General features: G+C 47.5%; 19 non-coding genes across 19 annotated transcripts; all 19 read left to right on the forward strand.

The window, feature by feature from the left end:
- The first annotated feature begins 11 nt into the window (after positions 1–11).
- Positions 12–84, forward strand: TRNAV-CAC (transfer RNA valine (anticodon CAC)). The gene has a single exon. It is a non-coding gene; the product is annotated as a tRNA-Val (tRNA).
- A 1,325-nt stretch (positions 85–1,409) lies between these two features.
- On the forward strand, positions 1,410–1,481 carry TRNAP-UGG (transfer RNA proline (anticodon UGG)). Its single transcript has one exon. It is a non-coding gene; the product is annotated as a tRNA-Pro (tRNA).
- Positions 1,482–1,901: 420 nt separating this feature from the next.
- On the forward strand, positions 1,902–1,977 carry TRNAV-CAC (transfer RNA valine (anticodon CAC)). The gene has a single exon. It is a non-coding gene; the product is annotated as a tRNA-Val (tRNA).
- A 1,314-nt stretch (positions 1,978–3,291) lies between these two features.
- On the forward strand, positions 3,292–3,363 carry TRNAP-UGG (transfer RNA proline (anticodon UGG)). The gene has a single exon. It is a non-coding gene; the product is annotated as a tRNA-Pro (tRNA).
- A 421-nt stretch (positions 3,364–3,784) lies between these two features.
- On the forward strand, positions 3,785–3,857 carry TRNAV-CAC (transfer RNA valine (anticodon CAC)). The gene has a single exon. It is a non-coding gene; the product is annotated as a tRNA-Val (tRNA).
- Positions 3,858–5,172: 1,315 nt separating this feature from the next.
- TRNAP-UGG (transfer RNA proline (anticodon UGG)) lies at positions 5,173–5,244 on the forward strand. The gene has a single exon. It is a non-coding gene; the product is annotated as a tRNA-Pro (tRNA).
- A 420-nt stretch (positions 5,245–5,664) lies between these two features.
- Positions 5,665–5,737, forward strand: TRNAV-CAC (transfer RNA valine (anticodon CAC)). Its single transcript has one exon. It is a non-coding gene; the product is annotated as a tRNA-Val (tRNA).
- A 1,315-nt stretch (positions 5,738–7,052) lies between these two features.
- Positions 7,053–7,124, forward strand: TRNAP-UGG (transfer RNA proline (anticodon UGG)). The gene has a single exon. It is a non-coding gene; the product is annotated as a tRNA-Pro (tRNA).
- A 420-nt stretch (positions 7,125–7,544) lies between these two features.
- Positions 7,545–7,617, forward strand: TRNAV-CAC (transfer RNA valine (anticodon CAC)). Its single transcript has one exon. It is a non-coding gene; the product is annotated as a tRNA-Val (tRNA).
- Positions 7,618–8,918: 1,301 nt separating this feature from the next.
- Positions 8,919–8,990, forward strand: TRNAP-UGG (transfer RNA proline (anticodon UGG)). Its single transcript has one exon. It is a non-coding gene; the product is annotated as a tRNA-Pro (tRNA).
- A 420-nt stretch (positions 8,991–9,410) lies between these two features.
- TRNAV-CAC (transfer RNA valine (anticodon CAC)) lies at positions 9,411–9,483 on the forward strand. The gene has a single exon. It is a non-coding gene; the product is annotated as a tRNA-Val (tRNA).
- Positions 9,484–11,279: 1,796 nt separating this feature from the next.
- TRNAV-CAC (transfer RNA valine (anticodon CAC)) lies at positions 11,280–11,354 on the forward strand. The gene has a single exon. It is a non-coding gene; the product is annotated as a tRNA-Val (tRNA).
- Positions 11,355–12,668: 1,314 nt separating this feature from the next.
- On the forward strand, positions 12,669–12,740 carry TRNAP-UGG (transfer RNA proline (anticodon UGG)). Its single transcript has one exon. It is a non-coding gene; the product is annotated as a tRNA-Pro (tRNA).
- Positions 12,741–13,160: 420 nt separating this feature from the next.
- On the forward strand, positions 13,161–13,233 carry TRNAV-CAC (transfer RNA valine (anticodon CAC)). Its single transcript has one exon. It is a non-coding gene; the product is annotated as a tRNA-Val (tRNA).
- A 1,315-nt stretch (positions 13,234–14,548) lies between these two features.
- On the forward strand, positions 14,549–14,620 carry TRNAP-UGG (transfer RNA proline (anticodon UGG)). The gene has a single exon. It is a non-coding gene; the product is annotated as a tRNA-Pro (tRNA).
- A 420-nt stretch (positions 14,621–15,040) lies between these two features.
- TRNAV-CAC (transfer RNA valine (anticodon CAC)) lies at positions 15,041–15,115 on the forward strand. Its single transcript has one exon. It is a non-coding gene; the product is annotated as a tRNA-Val (tRNA).
- A 1,325-nt stretch (positions 15,116–16,440) lies between these two features.
- TRNAP-UGG (transfer RNA proline (anticodon UGG)) lies at positions 16,441–16,512 on the forward strand. The gene has a single exon. It is a non-coding gene; the product is annotated as a tRNA-Pro (tRNA).
- Positions 16,513–16,933: 421 nt separating this feature from the next.
- TRNAV-CAC (transfer RNA valine (anticodon CAC)) lies at positions 16,934–17,006 on the forward strand. The gene has a single exon. It is a non-coding gene; the product is annotated as a tRNA-Val (tRNA).
- Positions 17,007–18,321: 1,315 nt separating this feature from the next.
- Positions 18,322–18,393, forward strand: TRNAP-UGG (transfer RNA proline (anticodon UGG)). Its single transcript has one exon. It is a non-coding gene; the product is annotated as a tRNA-Pro (tRNA).
- Positions 18,394–18,729: the final 336 nt, after the last annotated feature.

An 18,729-nucleotide genomic window follows, 5' to 3' on the forward strand; every position in this document is an offset into this window, starting at 1 on the left:
AGCAAGCAGCTGTTTCTGTAGTGTAGTGGTTATCACGTTCGCCTCACACGCGAAAGGTCCCCGGTTCGAGACCGGGCAGAAACACTCTCTGCTGGCATTTTACACAAAATAGTTTTTTTCCCCTTTTGTCACACACAAATGTAAAGTATGAACTTATTTGCGTTCCCATGGAAATAGCATATGCTCTCAAGAGCTTGAGAAATACACTGGGAAGGCAAGCATCCTCACATGTATTCTGTATATGGGGCCAATAAAAAAATGCACGCGCTTGCATTTTGTGTATGTAATGTTGCAGAGCACAGAGAGGATTTATTTTCCCTACTGCTGGGTATTTGGGTCTCTGGGATCACAGTTGGGTCCGCTCCGTCCTCTGAAATGGTCCATATTAGTTACATAGGTTAGTGTACCAAAGAAATAATACATTTTCATATACAGCTTCTTCATTTCTGTGTTCTGAGGGATTACCAGTTGTAAGAAATGCACTTGCCGGTACAGTGATTCCCTGGCTTTCTCTGGCCCGAGAAAGCTTTTCCTCTGAAGTGGGAACAGAAGTTGGACTGCTTCTGCTGAACTTCCTGAAAGCAGAGCTGGCGGGAGGAGGGACTTTTTGAGTGCTGGGAAAATTTGAGCTGGAAATTTGCATCGGCTGGACAGAGATTGCTTGGAGCAGCCAAAATATAATAACGGCCATGCCGCTCAAGTAAAGCAGAAAGCTTTTAGTATACACCTTTTGCACTCTTGTCAACGAAGCTGGGCTCTGTGAATGCTCACCCTACGCAAGAAAAGAGAACAGACTTTGCTGGTGACCTAAATATATCTCGCCTGATCGAGCCTGATCGAGCACGATCGAGCTCTGAGTGAGCAGCTGTGCAATGGTCATCTTTACCAAAGGGGAGATGCTGCTTTTTCCAGTGTCACGCCCATGCTCTCAGGGCTGGAGGGAGGAGGGCTGCTTTTTGTTTTTACAGGCAAAAGGAAAGGCCCAGCCCTCAGAGCTTCTGCCAATGCAGATCCCAGCAGGTGCAAAATAAAGGCTCTCCCCCACCTTGCCAGCTGCAGATTGATCAGAAGACTGCTAGTCTAGTGTGTTGGGCCACTTTCTCTCTTCTGTGTATCGTCCCCTCTTATTACATAAACAGCATAAGAGGAATAAAGGAAGGAAGGAAGGAAGGAAGGAACAGTGTATCGCAAGCACCTTCCACCCTGATGTCAATGGGCCACCAACCTTCGGGATGAGGAGGAGACCTGTGAAGACAGTCAGAGCGTGCCGACTGGGGCATTCATTTGGCTCATACACCGACAAGGCTTTCAGCGGCAGGAACAAACTTCAGGAATAGGCATTCTTGGCCTCGAATCCTAAGGGGGGTGCAAACGCTGAGGACAATTCCGTCAAATGCTCAAAGGACCGTGGCTCGTTGGTCTAGGGGTATGATTCTCGCTTTGGGTGCGAGAGGTCCCGGGTTCAAATCCCGGACGAGCCCAATCAAGGTGGTTAACTTGAGCTCCTTTTTTTTGTTTTTTCAATGTTATTTTCATTGGACAGACTCTCTGGTTTTCTCGGTAAGCAGTAGTCGATGAACAATTCACTTCCTGAACCTCTTTGCGTGCCATGTCCTTGCGACAAGCACTTTGTGTTCTCTGTTAGCTCTCAGTAACATTCCTTGATTTGCTTGTGAGTTTTGGCCGTCCGATCTCAAAGTGGAAATATGTCCTTCCCTCTGTACGCTGCATAGGCCCTCAGCTGGCATACTTGTATATGTGCGCATGCTTGATAGGACGTATGTTTTAGGCTGGATTGTGTGAGCTTCAGGCGCAAGGCATTTGATTAGTCTTTAAGCAGGTCCACTTGCACTGCCCTTTGCACCTGTTCTCCCAGTCCCTACAAAGGTGAGCAAGCAGCTGTTTCTGTAGTGTAGTGGTTATCACGTTCGCCTCACACGCGAAAGGTCCCCCCCGGTTCGAGACCGGGCAGAAACACTCTCTGCTGGCATTTTACACAAAATAGTTTTTTTCCCCTTTTGTCACACACAAATGTAAAGTATGAACTTATTTGCGTTCCCATGGAAATAGCATATGCTCTCAAGAGCTTGAGAAATACACTGGGAAGGCAAGCATCCTCACATGTATTCTGTATATGGGGCCAATAAAAAAATGCACGCGCTTGCATTTTGTGTATGTAATGTTGCAGAGCACAGAGAGGATTTATTTTCCCTACTGCTGGGTATTTGGGTCTCTGGGATCACAGTTGGGTCCGCTCCGTCCTCTGAAATGGTCCATATTAGTTACATAGGTTAGTGTACCAAAGAAATAATACATTTTCATATACAGCTTCTTCATTTCTGTGTTCTGAGGGATTACCAGTTGTAAGAAATGCACTTGCCGGTACAGTGATTCCCTGGCTTTCTCTGGCCCGAGAAAGCTTTTCCTCTGAAGTGGGAACAGAAGTTGGACTGCTTCTGCTGAACTTCCTGAAAGCAGAGCTGGCGGGAGGAGGGACTTTTTGAGTGCTGGGAAAATTTGAGCTGGAAATTTGCATCGGCTGGACAGAGATTGCTTGGAGCAGCCAAAATATAATAACGGCCATGGCGCTCAAGTAAAGCAGAAAGCTTTTAGTATACACCTTTTGCACTCTTGTCAACGAAGCTGGGCTCTGTGAATGCTCACCCTACGCAAGAAAAGAGAACAGACTTTGCTGGTGACCTAAATATATCTCGCTGATCGAGCACGATCGAGCTCTGAGTGAGCAGCTGTGCAATGGTCATCTTTACCAAAGGGGAGATGCTGCTTTTTCCAGTGTCACGCCCATGCTCTCAGGGCTGGAGGGAGGAGGGCTGCTTTTTGTTTTTACAGGCAAAAGGAAAGGCCCAGCCCTCAGAGCTTCTGCCAATGCAGATCCCAGCAGGTGCAAAATAAAGGCTCTCCCCCACCTTGCCAGCTGCAGATTGATCAGAAGACTGCTAGTCTAGTGTGTTGGGCCACTTTCTCTCTTCTGTGTATCGTCCCCTCTTATTACATAAACAGCATAAGAGGAATAAAGGAAGGAAGGAAGGAAGGAAGGAACAGTGTATCGCAAGCACCTTCCACCCTGATGTCAATGGGCCACCAACCTTCGGGATGAGGAGGAGACCTGTGAAGACAGTCAGAGCGTGCCGACTGGGGCATTCATTTGGCTCATACACCGACAAGGCTTTCAGCGGCAGGAACAAACTTCAGGAATAGGCATTCTTGGCCTCGAATCCTAAGGGGGGTGCAAACGCTGAGGACAATTCCGTCAAATGCTCAAAGGACCGTGGCTCGTTGGTCTAGGGGTATGATTCTCGCTTTGGGTGCGAGAGGTCCCGGGTTCAAATCCCGGACGAGCCCAATCAAGGTGGTTAACTTGAGCTCCTTTTTTTTTGTTTTTTCAATGTTATTTTCATTGGACAGACTCTCTGGTTTTCTCGGTAAGCAGTAGTCGATGAACAATTCACTTCCTGAACCTCTTTGCGTGCCATGTCCTTGCGACAAGCACTTTGTGTTCTCTGTTAGCTCTCAGTAACATTCCTTGATTTGCTTGTGAGTTTTGGCCGTCCGATCTCAAAGTGGAAATATGTCCTTCCCTCTGTACGCTGCATAGGCCCTCAGCTGGCATACTTGTATATGTGCGCATGCTTGATAGGACGTATGTTTTAGGCTGGATTGTGTGAGCTTCAGGCGCAAGGCATTTGATTAGTCTTTAAGCAGGTCCACTTGCACTGCCCTTTGCACCTGTTCTCCCAGTCCCTACAAAGGTGAGCAAGCAGCTGTTTCTGTAGTGTAGTGGTTATCACGTTCGCCTCACACGCGAAAGGTCCCCGGTTCGAGACCGGGCAGAAACACTCTCTGCTGGCATTTTACACAAAATAGTTTTTTTCCCCTTTTGTCACACACAAATGTAAAGTATGAACTTATTTGCGTTCCCATGGAAATAGCATATGCTCTCAAGAGCTTGAGAAATACACTGGGAAGGCAAGCATCCTCACATGTATTCTGTATATGGGGCCAATAAAAAAATGCACGCGCTTGCATTTTGTGTATGTAATGTTGCAGAGCACAGAGAGGATTTATTTTCCCTACTGCTGGGTATTTGGGTCTCTGGGATCACAGTTGGGTCCGCTCCGTCCTCTGAAATGGTCCATATTAGTTACATAGGTTAGTGTACCAAAGAAATAATACATTTTCATATACAGCTTCTTCATTTCTGTGTTCTGAGGGATTACCAGTTGTAAGAAATGCACTTGCCGGTACAGTGATTCCCTGGCTTTCTCTGGCCCGAGAAAGCTTTTCCTCTGAAGTGGGAACAGAAGTTGGACTGCTTCTGCTGAACTTCCTGAAAGCAGAGCTGGCGGGAGGAGGGACTTTTTGAGTGCTGGGAAAATTTGAGCTGGAAATTTGCATCGGCTGGACAGAGATTGCTTGGAGCAGCCAAAATATAATAACGGCCATGGCGCTCAAGTAAAGCAGAAAGCTTTTAGTATACACCTTTTGCACTCTTGTCAACGAAGCTGGGCTCTGTGAATGCTCACCCTACGCAAGAAAAGAGAACAGACTTTGCTGGTGACCTAAATATATCTCGCCTGATCGAGCACGATCGAGCTCTGAGTGAGCAGCTGTGCAATGGTCATCTTTACCAAAGGGGAGATGCTGCTTTTTCCAGTGTCACGCCCATGCTCTCAGGGCTGGAGGGAGGAGGGCTGCTTTTTGTTTTTACAGGCAAAAGGAAAGGCCCAGCCCTCAGAGCTTCTGCCAATGCAGATCCCAGCAGGTGCAAAATAAAGGCTCTCCCCCACCTTGCCAGCTGCAGATTGATCAGAAGACTGCTAGTCTAGTGTGTTGGGCCACTTTCTCTCTTCTGTGTATCGTCCCCTCTTATTACATAAACAGCATAAGAGGAATAAAGGAAGGAAGGAAGGAAGGAAGGAACAGTGTATCGCAAGCACCTTCCACCCTGATGTCAATGGGCCACCAACCTTCGGGATGAGGAGGAGACCTGTGAAGACAGTCAGAGCGTGCCGACTGGGGCATTCATTTGGCTCATACACCGACAAGGCTTTCAGCGGCAGGAACAAACTTCAGGAATAGGCATTCTTGGCCTCGAATCCTAAGGGGGGTGCAAACGCTGAGGACAATTCCGTCAAATGCTCAAAGGACCGTGGCTCGTTGGTCTAGGGGTATGATTCTCGCTTTGGGTGCGAGAGGTCCCGGGTTCAAATCCCGGACGAGCCCAATCAAGGTGGTTAACTTGAGCTCCTTTTTTTTGTTTTTTCAATGTTATTTTCATTGGACAGACTCTCTGGTTTTCTCGGTAAGCAGTAGTCGATGAACAATTCACTTCCTGAACCTCTTTGCGTGCCATGTCCTTGCGACAAGCACTTTGTGTTCTCTGTTAGCTCTCAGTAACATTCCTTGATTTGCTTGTGAGTTTTGGCCGTCCGATCTCAAAGTGGAAATATGTCCTTCCCTCTGTACGCTGCATAGGCCCTCAGCTGGCATACTTGTATATGTGCGCATGCTTGATAGGACGTATGTTTTAGGCTGGATTGTGTGAGCTTCAGGCGCAAGGCATTTGATTAGTCTTTAAGCAGGTCCACTTGCACTGCCCTTTGCACCTGTTCTCCCAGTCCCTACAAAGGTGAGCAAGCAGCTGTTTCTGTAGTGTAGTGGTTATCACGTTCGCCTCACACGCGAAAGGTCCCCGGTTCGAGACCGGGCAGAAACACTCTCTGCTGGCATTTTACACAAAATAGTTTTTTTCCCCTTTTGTCACACACAAATGTAAAGTATGAACTTATTTGCGTTCCCATGGAAATAGCATATGCTCTCAAGAGCTTGAGAAATACACTGGGAAGGCAAGCATCCTCACATGTATTCTGTATATGGGGCCAATAAAAAAATGCACGCGCTTGCATTTTGTGTATGTAATGTTGCAGAGCACAGAGAGGATTTATTTTCCCTACTGCTGGGTATTTGGGTCTCTGGGATCACAGTTGGGTCCGCTCCGTCCTCTGAAATGGTCCATATTAGTTACATAGGTTAGTGTACCAAAGAAATAATACATTTTCATATACAGCTTCTTCATTTCTGTGTTCTGAGGGATTACCAGATGTAAGAAATGCACTTGCCGGTACAGTGATTCCCTGGCTTTCTCTGGCCCGAGAAAGCTTTTCCTCTGAAGTGGGAACAGAAGTTGGACTGCTTCTGCTGAACTTCCTGAAAGCAGAGCTGGCGGGAGGAGGGACTTTTTGAGTGCTGGGAAAATTTGAGCTGGAAATTTGCATCGGCTGGACAGAGATTGCTTGGAGCAGCCAAAATATAATAACGGCCATGGCGCTCAAGTAAAGCAGAAAGCTTTTAGTATACACCTTTTGCACTCTTGTCAACGAAGCTGGGCTCTGTGAATGCTCACCCTACGCAAGAAAAGAGAACAGACTTTGCTGGTGACCTAAATATATCTCGCCTGATCGAGCACGATCGAGCTCTGAGTGAGCAGCTGTGCAATGGTCATCTTTACCAAAGGGGAGATGCTGCTTTTTCCAGTGTCACGCCCATGCTCTCAGGGCTGGAGGGAGGAGGGCTGCTTTTTGTTTTTACAGGCAAAAGGAAAGGCCCAGCCCTCAGAGCTTCTGCCAATGCAGATCCCAGCAGGTGCAAAATAAAGGCTCTCCCCCACCTTGCCAGCTGCAGATTGATCAGAAGACTGCTAGTCTAGTGTGTTGGGCCACTTTCTCTCTTCTGTGTATCGTCCCCTCTTATTACATAAACAGCATAAGAGGAATAAAGGAAGGAAGGAAGGAAGGAAGGAACAGTGTATCGCAAGCACCTTCCACCCTGATGTCAATGGGCCACCAACCTTCGGGATGAGGAGGAGACCTGTGAAGACAGTCAGAGCGTGCCGACTGGGGCATTCATTTGGCTCATACACCGTCAAGGCTTTCAGCGGCAGGAACAAACTTCTGGAATAGGCATTCTTGGCCTCGAATCCTAAGGGGGGTGCAAACGCTGAGGACAATTCCGTCAAATGCTCAAAGGACTGTGGCTCGTTGGTCTAGGGGTATGATTCTCGCTTTGGGTGCGGGAGGTCCCGGGTTCAAATCCCGGACGAGCCCAATCAAGGTGGTTAACTTGAGCTCCTTTTTTTTGTTTTTTCAATGTTATTTTCATTGGACAGACTCTCTGGTTTTCTCGGTAAGCAGTAGTCGATGAACAATTCACTTCCTGAACCTCTTTGCTTGCCATGTCCTTGCGACAAGCACTTTGTGTTCTCTGTTAGCTCTCAGTAACATTCCTTGATTTGCTTGTGAGTTTTGGCCGTCCGATCTCAAAGTGGAAATATGTCCTTCCCTCTGTACGCTGCATAGGCCCTCAGCTGGCATACTTGTATATGTGCGCATGCTTGATAGGACGTATGTTTTAGGCTGGATTGTGTGAGCTTCAGGCGCAAGGCATTTGATTAGTCTTTAAGCAGGTCCACTTGCACTGCCCTTTGCACCTGTTCTCCCAGTCCCTACAAAGGTCAGCAAGCAGCTGTTTCTGTAGTGTAGTGGTTATCACGGTCGCCTCACACGCGAAAGGTCCCCGGTTCGAGACCGGGCAGAAACACTCTCTGCTGGCATTTTACACAAAATAGTTTTTTTCCCCTTTTGTCACACACAAATGTAAAGTATGAACTTATTTGCGTTCTCATGGAAATAGCATATGCTCTCAAGAGCTTGAGAAATACACTGGAAGGCAAGCATCCTCACATGTATTCTGTATATGGGGCCAATAAAAAAATGCACGCGCTTGCATTTTGTGTATGTAATGTTGCAGAGCACAGAGAGGATTTATTTTCCCTACTGCTGGGTATTTGGGTCTCTGGGATCACAGTTGGGTCCGCTCCGTCCTCTGAAATGGTCCATATTAGTTACATAGGTTAGTGTACCAAAGAAATAATACATTTTCATATACAGCTTCTTCATTTCTGTGTTCTGAGGGATTACCAGTTGTAAGAAATGCACTTGCCGGTACAGTGATTCCCTGGCTTTCTCTGGCCCGAGAAAGCTTTTCCTCTGAAGTGGGAACAGAAGTTGGACTGCTTCTGCTGAACTTCCTGAAAGCAGAGCTGGCGGGAGGAGGGACTTTTTGAGTGCTGGGAAAATTTGAGCTGGAAATTTGCATCGGCTGGACAGAGATTGCTTGGAGCAGCCAAAATATAATAACGGCCATGGCGCTCAAGTAAAGCAGAAAGCTTTTAGTATACACCTTTTGCACTCTTGTCAACGAAGCTGGGCTCTGTGAATGCTCACCCTACGCAAGAAAAGAGAACAGACTTTGCTGGTGACCTAAATATATCTCGCTGATCGAGCACGATCGAGCTCTGAGTGAGCAGCTGTGCAATGGTCATCTTTACCAAAGGGGAGATGCTGCTTTTTCCAGTGTCACGCCCATGCTCTCAGGGCTGGAGGGAGGAGGGCTGCTTTTTGTTTTTACAGGCAAAAGGAAAGGCCCAGCCCTCAGAGCTTCTGCCAATGCAGATCCCAGCAGGTGCAAAATAAAGGCTCTCCCCCACCTTGCCAGCTGCAGATTGATCAGAAGACTGCTAGTCTAGTGTGTTGGGCCACTTTCTCTCTTCTGTGTATCGTCCCCTCTTATTACATAAACAGCATAAGAGGAATAAAGGAAGGAAGGAACAGTGTATCGCAAGCACCTTCCACCCTGATGTCAATGGGCCACCAACCTTCGGGATGAGGAGGAGACCTGTGAAGACAGTCAGAGCGTGCCGACTGGGGCATTCATTTGGCTCATACACCGACAAGGCTTTCAGCGGCAGGAACAAACTTCAGGAATAGGCATTCTTGGCCTCGAATCCTAAGGGGGGTGCAAACGCTGAGGACAATTCCGTCAAATGCTCAAAGGACCGTGGCTCGTTGGTCTAGGGGTATGATTCTCGCTTTGGGTGCGAGAGGTCCCGGGTTCAAATCCCGGACGAGCCCAATCAAGGTGGTTAACTTGAGCTCCTTTTTTTTGTTTTTTCAATGTTATTTTCATTGGACAGACTCTCTGGTTTTCTCGGTAAGCAGTAGTCGATGAACAATTCACTTCCTGAACCTCTTTGCGTGCCATGTCCTTGCGACAAGCACTTTGTGTTCTCTGTTAGCTCTCAGTAACATTCCTTGATTTGCTTGTGAGTTTTGGCCGTCCGATCTCAAAGTGGAAATATGTCCTTCCCTCTGTACGCTGCATAGGCCCTCAGCTGGCATACTTGTATATGTGCGCATGCTTGATAGGACGTATGTTTTAGGCTGGATTGTGTGAGCTTCAGGCGCAAGGCATTTGATTAGTCTTTAAGCAGGTCCACTTGCACTGCCCTTTGCACCTGTTCTCCCAGTCCCTACAAAGGTGAGCAAGCAGCTGTTTCTGTAGTGTAGTGGTTATCACGTTCGCCTCACACGCGAAAGGTCCCCGGTTCGAGACCGGGCAGAAACACTCTCTGCTGGCATTTTACACAAAATAGTTTTTTTCCCCTTTTGTCACACACAAATGTAAAGTATGAACTTATTTGCGTTCCCATGGAAATAGCATATGCTCTCAAGAGCTTGAGAAATACACTGGGAAGGCAAGCATCCTCACATGTATTCTGTATATGGGGCCAATAAAAAAATGCACGCGCTTGCATTTTGTGTATGTAATGTTGCAGAGCACAGAGAGGATTTATTTTCCCTACTGCTGGGTATTTGGGTCTCTGGGATCACAGTTGGGTCCGCTCCGTCCTCTGAAATGGTCCATATTAGTTACATAGGTTAGTGTACCAAAGAAATAATACATTTTCATATACAGCTTCTTCATTTCTGTGTTCTGAGGGATTACCAGTTGTAAGAAATGCACTTGCCGGTACAGTGATTCCCTGGCTTTCTCTGGCCCGAGAAAGCTTTTCCTCTGAAGTGGGAACAGAAGTTGGACTGCTTCTGCTGAACTTCCTGAAAGCAGAGCTGGCGGGAGGAGGGACTTTTTGAGTGCTGGGAAAATTTGAGCTGGAAATTTGCATCGGCTGGACAGAGATTGCTTGGAGCAGCCAAAATATAATAACGGCCATGCCGCTCAAGTAAAGCAGAAAGCTTTTAGTATACACCTTTTGCACTCTTGTCAACGAAGCTGGGCTCTGTGAATGCTCACCCTACGCAAGAAAAGAGAACAGACTTTGCTGGTGACCTAAATATATCTCGCCTGATCGAGCCTGATCGAGCACGATCGAGCTCTGAGTGAGCAGCTGTGCAATGGTCATCTTTACCAAAGGGGAGATGCTGCTTTTTCCAGTGTCACGCCCATGCTCTCAGGGCTGGAGGGAGGAGGGCTGCTTTTTGTTTTTACAGGCAAAAGGAAAGGCCCAGCCCTCAGAGCTTCTGCCAATGCAGATCCCAGCAGGTGCAAAATAAAGGCTCTCCCCCACCTTGCCAGCTGCAGATTGATCAGAAGACTGCTAGTCTAGTGTGTTGGGCCACTTTCTCTCTTCTGTGTATCGTCCCCTCTTATTACATAAACAGCATAAGAGGAATAAAGGAAGGAAGGAAGGAAGGAAGGAACAGTGTATCGCAAGCACCTTCCACCCTGATGTCAATGGGCCACCAACCTTCGGGATGAGGAGGAGACCTGTGAAGACAGTCAGAGCGTGCCGACTGGGGCATTCATTTGGCTCATACACCGACAAGGCTTTCAGCGGCAGGAACAAACTTCAGGAATAGGCATTCTTGGCCTCGAATCCTAAGGGGGGTGCAAACGCTGAGGACAATTCCGTCAAATGCTCAAAGGACCGTGGCTCGTTGGTCTAGGGGTATGATTCTCGGGTTCAAATCCCGGACGAGCCCAATCAAGGTGGTTAACTTGAGCTCCTTTTTTTTGTTTTTTCAATGTTATTTTCATTGGACAGACTCTCTGGTTTTCTCGGTAAGCAGTAGTCGATGAACAATTCACTTCCTGAACCTCTTTGCGTGCCATGTCCTTGCGACAAGCACTTTGTGTTCTCTGTTAGCTCTCAGTAACATTCCTTGATTTGCTTGTGAGTTTTGGCCGTCCGATCTCAAAGTGGAAATATGTCCTTCCCTCTGTACGCTGCATAGGCCCTCAGCTGGCATACTTGTATATGTGCGCATGCTTGATAGGACGTATGTTTTAGGCTGGATTGTGTGAGCTTCAGGCGCAAGGCATTTGATTAGTCTTTAAGCAGGTCCACTTGCACTGCCCTTTGCACCTGTTCTCCCAGTCCCTACAAAGGTGAGCAAGCAGCTGTTTCTGTAGTGTAGTGGTTATCACGTTCGCCTCACACGCGAAAGGTCCCCCCGGTTCGAGACCGGGCAGAAACACTCTCTGCTGGCATTTTACACAAAATAGTTTTTTTCCCCTTTTGTCACACACAAATGTAAAGTATGAACTTATTTGCGTTCCCATGGAAATAGCATATGCTCTCAAGAGCTTGAGAAATACACTGGGAAGGCAAGCATCCTCACATGTATTCTGTATATGGGGCCAATAAAAAAATGCACGCGCTTGCATTTTGTGTATGTAATGTTGCAGAGCACAGAGAGGATTTATTTTCCCTACTGCTGGGTATTTGGGTCTCTGGGATCACAGTTGGGTCCGCTCCGTCCTCTGAAATGGTCCATATTAGTTACATAGGTTAGTGTACCAAAGAAATAATACATTTTCATATACAGCTTCTTCATTTCTGTGTTCTGAGGGATTACCAGTTGTAAGAAATGCACTTGCCGGTACAGTGATTCCCTGGCTTTCTCTGGCCCGAGAAAGCTTTTCCTCTGAAGTGGGAACAGAAGTTGGACTGCTTCTGCTGAACTTCCTGAAAGCAGAGCTGGCGGGAGGAGGGACTTTTTGAGTGCTGGGAAAATTTGAGCTGGAAATTTGCATCGGCTGGACAGAGATTGCTTGGAGCAGCCAAAATATAATAACGGCCATGGCGCTCAAGTAAAGCAGAAAGCTTTTAGTATACACCTTTTGCACTCTTGTCAACGAAGCTGGGCTCTGTGAATGCTCACCCTACGCAAGAAAAGAGAACAGACTTTGCTGGTGACCTAAATATATCTCGCTGATCGAGCACGATCGAGCTCTGAGTGAGCAGCTGTGCAATGGTCATCTTTACCAAAGGGGAGATGCTGCTTTTTCCAGTGTCACGCCCATGCTCTCAGGGCTGGAGGGAGGAGGGCTGCTTTTTGTTTTTACAGGCAAAAGGAAAGGCCCAGCCCTCAGAGCTTCTGCCAATGCAGATCCCAGCAGGTGCAAAATAAAGGCTCTCCCCCACCTTGCCAGCTGCAGATTGATCAGAAGACTGCTAGTCTAGTGTGTTGGGCCACTTTCTCTCTTCTGTGTATCGTCCCCTCTTATTACATAAACAGCATAAGAGGAATAAAGGAAGGAAGGAAGGAAGGAAGGAACAGTGTATCGCAAGCACCTTCCACCCTGATGTCAATGGGCCACCAACCTTCGGGATGAGGAGGAGACCTGTGAAGACAGTCAGAGCGTGCCGACTGGGGCATTCATTTGGCTCATACACCGACAAGGCTTTCAGCGGCAGGAACAAACTTCAGGAATAGGCATTCTTGGCCTCGAATCCTAAGGGGGGTGCAAACGCTGAGGACAATTCCGTCAAATGCTCAAAGGACCGTGGCTCGTTGGTCTAGGGGTATGATTCTCGCTTTGGGTGCGAGAGGTCCTGGGTTCAAATCCCGGACGAGCCCAATCAAGGTGGTTAACTTGAGCTCCTTTTTTTTGTTTTTTCAATGTTATTTTCATTGGACAGACTCTCTGGTTTTCTCGGTAAGCAGTAGTCGATGAACAATTCACTTCCTGAACCTCTTTGCGTGCCATGTCCTTGCGACAAGCACTTTGTGTTCTCTGTTAGCTCTCAGTAACATTCCTTGATTTGCTTGTGAGTTTTGGCCGTCCGATCTCAAAGTGGAAATATGTCCTTCCCTCTGTACGCTGCATAGGCCCTCAGCTGGCATACTTGTATATGTGCGCATGCTTGATAGGACGTATGTTTTAGGCTGGATTGTGTGAGCTTCAGGCGCAAGGCATTTGATTAGTCTTTAAGCAGGTCCACTTGCACTGCCCTTTGCACCTGTTCTCCCAGTCCCTACAAATGTGAGCAAGCAGCTGTTTCTGTAGTGTAGTGGTTATCACGTTCGCCTCACACGCGAAAGGTCCCCGGTTCGAGACCGGGCAGAAACACTCTCTGCTGGCATTTTACACAAAATAGTTTTTTTCCCCTTTTGTCACACACAAATGTAAAGTATGAACTTATTTGCGTTCCCATGGAAATAGCATATGCTCTCAAGAGCTTGAGAAATACACTGGGAAGGCAAGCATCCTCACATGTATTCTGTATATGGGGCCAATAAAAAAATGCACGCGCTTGCATTTTGTGTATGTAATGTTGCAGAGCACAGAGAGGATTTATTTTCCCTACTGCTGGGTATTTGGGTCTCTGGGATCACAGTTGGGTCCGCTCCGTCCTCTGAAATGGTCCATATTAGTTACATAGGTTAGTGTACCAAAGAAATAATACATTTTCATATACAGCTTCTTCATTTCTGTGTTCTGAGGGATTACCAGTTGTAAGAAATGCACTTGCCGGTACAGTGATTCCCTGGCTTTCTCTGGCCCGAGAAAGCTTTTCCTCTGAAGTGGGAACAGAAGTTGGACTGCTTCTGCTGAACTTCCTGAAAGCAGAGCTGGCGGGAGGAGGGACTTTTTGAGTGCTGGGAAAATTTGAGCTGGAAATTTGCATCGGCTGGACAGAGATTGCTTGGAGCAGCCAAAATATAATAACGGCCATGCCGCTCAAGTAAAGCAGAAAGCTTTTAGTATACACCTTTTGCACTCTTGTCAACGAAGCTGGGCTCTGTGAATGCTCACCCTACGCAAGAAAAGAGAACAGACTTTGCTGGTGACCTAAATATATCTCGCCTGATCGAGCACGATCGAGCTCTGAGTGAGCAGCTGTGCAATGGTCATCTTTACCAAAGGGGAGATGCTGCTTTTTCCAGTGTCACGCCCATGCTCTCAGGGCTGGAGGGAGGAGGGCTGCTTTTTGTTTTTACAGGCAAAAGGAAAGGCCCAGCCCTCAGAGCTTCTGCCAATGCAGATCCCAGCAGGTGCAAAATAAAGGCTCTCCCCCACCTTGCCAGCTGCAGATTGATCAGAAGACTGCTAGTCTAGTGTGTTGGGCCACTTTCTCTCTTCTGTGTATCGTCCCCTCTTATTACATAAACAGCATAAGAGGAATAAAGGAAGGAAGGAAGGAAGGAAGGAACAGTGTATCGCAAGCACCTTCCACCCTGATGTCAATGGGCCACCAACCTTCGGGATGAGGAGGAGACCTGTGAAGACAGTCAGAGCGTGCCGACTGGGGCATTCATTTGGCTCATACACCGACAAGGCTTTCAGCGGCAGGAACAAACTTCAGGAATAGGCATTCTTGGCCTCGAATCCTAAGGGGGGTGCAAACGCTGAGGACAATTCCGTCAAATGCTCAAAGGACCGTGGCTCGTTGGTCTAGGGGTATGATTCTCGCTTTGGGTGCGAGAGGTCCCGGGTTCAAATCCCGGACGAGCCCAATCAAGGTGGTTAACTTGAGCTCCTTTTTTTTGTTTTTTCAATGTTATTTTCATTGGACAGACTCTCTGGTTTTCTCGGTAAGCAGTAGTCGATGAACAATTCACTTCCTGAACCTCTTTGCGTGCCATGTCCTTGCGACAAGCACTTTGTGTTCTCTGTTAGCTCTCAGTAACATTCCTTGATTTGCTTGTGAGTTTTGGCCGTCCGATCTCAAAGTGGAAATATGTCCTTCCCTCTGTACGCTGCATAGGCCCTCAGCTGGCATACTTGTATATGTGCGCATGCTTGATAGGACGTATGTTTTAGGCTGGATTGTGTGAGCTTCAGGCGCAAGGCATTTGATTAGTCTTTAAGCAGGTCCACTTGCACTGCCCTTTGCACCTGTTCTCCCAGTCCCTACAAAGGTGAGCAAGCAGCTGTTTCTGTAGTGTAGTGGTTATCACGTTCGCCTCACACGCGAAAGGTCCCCCCGGTTCGAGACCGGGCAGAAACACTCTCTGCTGGCATTTTACACAAAATAGTTTTTTTCCCCTTTTGTCACACACAAATGTAAAGTATGAACTTATTTGCGTTCCCATGGAAATAGCATATGCTCTCAAGAGCTTGAGAAATACACTGGGAAGGCAAGCATCCTCACATGTATTCTGTATATGGGGCCAATAAAAAAATGCACGCGCTTGCATTTTGTGTATGTAATGTTGCAGAGCACAGAGAGGATTTATTTTCCCTACTGCTGGGTATTTGGGTCTCTGGGATCACAGTTGGGTCCGCTCCGTCCTCTGAAATGGTCCATATTAGTTACATAGGTTAGTGTACCAAAGAAATAATACATTTTCATATACAGCTTCTTCATTTCTGTGTTCTGAGGGATTACCAGTTGTAAGAAATGCACTTGCCGGTACAGTGATTCCCTGGCTTTCTCTGGCCCGAGAAAGCTTTTCCTCTGAAGTGGGAACAGAAGTTGGACTGCTTCTGCTGAACTTCCTGAAAGCAGAGCTGGCGGGAGGAGGGACTTTTTGAGTGCTGGGAAAATTTGAGCTGGAAATTTGCATCGGCTGGACAGAGATTGCTTGGAGCAGCCAAAATATAATAACGGCCATGGCGCTCAAGTAAAGCAGAAAGCTTTTAGTATACACCTTTTGCACTCTTGTCAACGAAGCTGGGCTCTGTGAATGCTCACCCTACGCAAGAAAAGAGAACAGACTTTGCTGGTGACCTAAATATATCTCGCCTGATCGAGCCTGATCGAGCACGATCGAGCTCTGAGTGAGCAGCTGTGCAATGGTCATCTTTACCAAAGGGGAGATGCTGCTTTTTCCAGTGTCACGCCCATGCTCTCAGGGCTGGAGGGAGGAGGGCTGCTTTTTGTTTTTACAGGCAAAAGGAAAGGCCCAGCCCTCAGAGCTTCTGCCAATGCAGATCCCAGCAGGTGCAAAATAAAGGCTCTCCCCCACCTTGCCAGCTGCAGATTGATCAGAAGACTGCTAGTCTAGTGTGTTGGGCCACTTTCTCTCTTCTGTGTATCGTCCCCTCTTATTACATAAACAGCATAAGAGGAATAAAGGAAGGAAGGAAGGAAGGAAGGAACAGTGTATCGCAAGCACCTTCCACCCTGATGTCAATGGGCCACCAACCTTCGGGATGAGGAGGAGACCTGTGAAGACAGTCAGAGCGTGCCGACTGGGGCATTCATTTGGCTCATACACCGACAAGGCTTTCAGCGGCAGGAACAAACTTCAGGAATAGGCATTCTTGGCCTCGAATCCTAAGGGGGGTGCAAACGCTGAGGACAATTCCGTCAAATGCTCAAAGGACCGTGGCTCGTTGGTCTAGGGGTATGATTCTCGCTTTGGGTGCGAGAGGTCCCGGGTTCAAATCCCGGACGAGCCCAATCAAGGTGGTTAACTTGAGCTCCTTTTTTTTTGTTTTTTCAATGTTATTTTCATTGGACAGACTCTCTGGTTTTCTCGGTAAGCAGTAGTCGATGAACAATTCACTTCCTGAACCTCTTTGCGTGCCATGTCCTTGCGACAAGCACTTTGTGTTCTCTGTTAGCTCTCAGTAACATTCCTTGATTTGCTTGTGAGTTTTGGCCGTCCGATCTCAAAGTGGAAATATGTCCTTCCCTCTGTACGCTGCATAGGCCCTCAGCTGGCATACTTGTATATGTGCGCATGCTTGATAGGACGTATGTTTTAGGCTGGATTGTGTGAGCTTCAGGCGCAAGGCATTTGATTAGTCTTTAAGCAGGTCCACTTGCACTGCCCTTTGCACCTGTTCTCCCAGTCCCTACAAAGGTGAGCAAGCAGCTGTTTCTGTAGTGTAGTGGTTATCACGTTCGCCTCACACGCGAAAGGTCCCCGGTTCGAGACCGGGCAGAAACACTCTCTGCTGGCATTTTACACAAAATAGTTTTTTTCCCCTTTTGTCACACACAAATGTAAAGTATGAACTTATTTGCGTTCCCATGGAAATAGCATATGCTCTCAAGAGCTTGAGAAATACACTGGGAAGGCAAGCATCCTCACATGTATTCTGTATATGGGGCCAATAAAAAAATGCACGCGCTTGCATTTTGTGTATGTAATGTTGCAGAGCACAGAGAGGATTTATTTTCCCTACTGCTGGGTATTTGGGTCTCTGGGATCACAGTTGGGTCCGCTCCGTCCTCTGAAATGGTCCATATTAGTTACATAGGTTAGTGTACCAAAGAAATAATACATTTTCATATACAGCTTCTTCATTTCTGTGTTCTGAGGGATTACCAGTTGTAAGAAATGCACTTGCCGGTACAGTGATTCCCTGGCTTTCTCTGGCCCGAGAAAGCTTTTCCTCTGAAGTGGGAACAGAAGTTGGACTGCTTCTGCTGAACTTCCTGAAAGCAGAGCTGGCGGGAGGAGGGACTTTTTGAGTGCTGGGAAAATTTGAGCTGGAAATTTGCATCGGCTGGACAGAGATTGCTTGGAGCAGCCAAAATATAATAACGGCCATGGCGCTCAAGTAAAGCAGAAAGCTTTTAGTATACACCTTTTGCACTCTTGTCAACGAAGCTGGGCTCTGTGAATGCTCTCCCTACGCAAGAAAAGAGAACAGACTTTGCTGGTGACCTAAATATATCTCGCCTGATCGAGCACGATCGAGCTCTGAGTGAGCAGCTGTGCAATGGTCATCTTTACCAAAGGGGAGATGCTGCTTTTTCCAGTGTCACGCCCATGCTCTCAGGGCTGGAGGGAGGAGGGCTGCTTTTTGTTTTTACAGGCAAAAGGAAAGGCCCAGCCCTCAGAGCTTCTGCCAATGCAGATCCCAGCAGGTGCAAAATAAAGGCTCTCCCCCACCTTGCCAGCTGCAGATTGATCAGAAGACTGCTAGTCTAGTGTGTTGGGCCACTTTCTCTCTTCTGTGTATCGTCCCCTCTTATTACATAAACAGCATAAGAGGAATAAAGGAAGGAAGGAAGGAAGGAAGGAACAGTGTATCGCAAGCACCTTCCACCCTGATGTCAATGGGCCACCAACCTTCGGGATGAGGAGGAGACCTGTGAAGACAGTCAGAGCGTGCCGACTGGGGCATTCATTTGGCTCATACACCGACAAGGCTTTCAGCGGCAGGAACAAACTTCAGGAATAGGCATTCTTGGCCTCGAATCCTAAGGGGGGTGCAAACGCTGAGGACAATTCCGTCAAATGCTCAAAGGACCGTGGCTTGTTGGTCTAGGGGTATGATTCTCGCTTTGGGTGCGAGAGGTCCCGGGTTCAAATCCCGGACGAGCCCAATCAAGGTGGTTAACTTGAGCTCCTTTTTTTTGTTTTTTCAATGTTATTTTCATTGGACAGACTCTCTGGTTTTCTCGGTAAGCAGTAGTCGATGAACAATTCACTTCCTGAACCTCTTTGCGTGCCATGTCCTTGCGACAAGCACTTTGTGTTCTCTGTTAGCTCTCAGTAACATTCCTTGATTTGCTTGTGAGTTTTGGCCGTCCGATCTCAAAGTGGAAATATGTCCTTCCCTCTGTACGCTGCATAGGCCCTCAGCTGGCATACTTGTATATGTGCGCATGCTTGATAGGACGTATGTTTTAGGCTGGATTGTGTGAGCTTCAGGCGCAAG

The sequence above is a fragment of the Ambystoma mexicanum genome, chromosome 2q (genome assembly GCF_040938575.1).
Source record: "Ambystoma mexicanum isolate Mex_15411 chromosome 2q, UKY_AmexF1_1, whole genome shotgun sequence".
In the NCBI taxonomy this organism is placed as follows: domain Eukaryota; kingdom Metazoa; phylum Chordata; class Amphibia; order Caudata; family Ambystomatidae; genus Ambystoma; species Ambystoma mexicanum.